The sequence below is a fragment of the Poecilia reticulata genome, linkage group LG8 (genome assembly GCF_000633615.1).
Source record: "Poecilia reticulata strain Guanapo linkage group LG8, Guppy_female_1.0+MT, whole genome shotgun sequence".
Taxonomy (NCBI): domain Eukaryota; kingdom Metazoa; phylum Chordata; class Actinopteri; order Cyprinodontiformes; family Poeciliidae; genus Poecilia; species Poecilia reticulata.
Window position 1 is genome coordinate 10,256,972 of NC_024338.1, and position 1,113 is coordinate 10,258,084.

At 31.4% G+C, this 1,113-nt stretch overlaps 1 long non-coding RNA gene across 1 annotated transcript in view; it reads right to left on the reverse strand.

Moving 5' to 3' along the window:
- LOC103468564 (uncharacterized) overlaps positions 1-347 on the reverse strand; it is a 4,386-nt gene extending 4,039 nt beyond the window's left edge. The window contains exon 1 of the long non-coding RNA XR_534235.2: positions 98-347. This is a non-coding gene — a long non-coding RNA (uncharacterized LOC103468564). The remainder of the gene's footprint in view (positions 1-97) is intronic.
- Between the last annotated feature and the right edge of the window lie 766 nt (positions 348-1,113).

Genomic DNA, 1,113 nt, shown 5'->3' on the forward strand with positions numbered 1-1,113 from the left:
TAAGTTTTTATCTGAATGAGACAGACAGACAGAATTCTGCCAACATGACTTTTGACCCAGTTATTCCCCTCCCCCCCCTAAATGGAAAGTTTTAGACCTGTGCAAATTTGCTGATGTGGCTCCTCCTCACACAGATAGACTCCACCCCCAACTGCTCTTATCCCACTTTTATTAGTTTATGTTTGAACGAGCCAATAGAGATAAAGGGGCGGGGTTTCTGTTTTTCTGTTTTAAATTGATCAAGGAGCAAAATTTTCTGTATACCCTTCATGTTTTAAGTTGAGTTGGACTTTATTGAACGTACTGTAATAAAAGAATAAAGCTACAAACAAAATAAGTATTTATGTTAACTTGGTTTTAACAGTCTCTTAATATTTTCTATAGCCTCATCTATAACTAGCTTAATTTAAATCAAAGCATATGTTTTATACAATAAGGACTTTATATAACCTTATTAAAACAGATGTTTTATACGATAAGGATTTATTTAACCTTATTAAAGCAGATGTTTTATACGATAAGCATTATATGACGCAGATTTAACAGATGGTCGTGTGCGTTAGCATCGATTTATTGATTTTTGATTTGGGCGTGGCATTTTAGTCCATCAAACTTGATTAATTAAAATTTGACATAAGCTTGTATCCTTATTTTTTCTGCTGTTATGTTAGATTTACCAATGTTTTATTTGATCTTTTTTTATTCAATTACCCGATTAATCATAAGAATAATCAATAGATTACTCGATTACTAAAATATTTGTTTACAACAGCCCTATTCACAACAAAAGTGTCGACTTTTAAGAATCACTTGTCAACCTTACACACAAAGACTAAAACATACACCATCATCATTATATGACGACATTAATTAGGAGAAAAATACTTCAACTGAATAAAGATTCTGATTAGTCTCTTCACGACCCCTATAAAAAATAACAGTAAACAAAAGAAGGAAAATATTTATTTAATATTTTGTGATTAAATGACAAGAAGATACAGTAGATTTATCATGCCTGCTTTATGACACACACAAAAACTAAGTTATAATAATGAGAAATGTTTTCTGCCCATAAATGTCTTCCTGAGTAACAGCAGGACTAAAACTGACAGG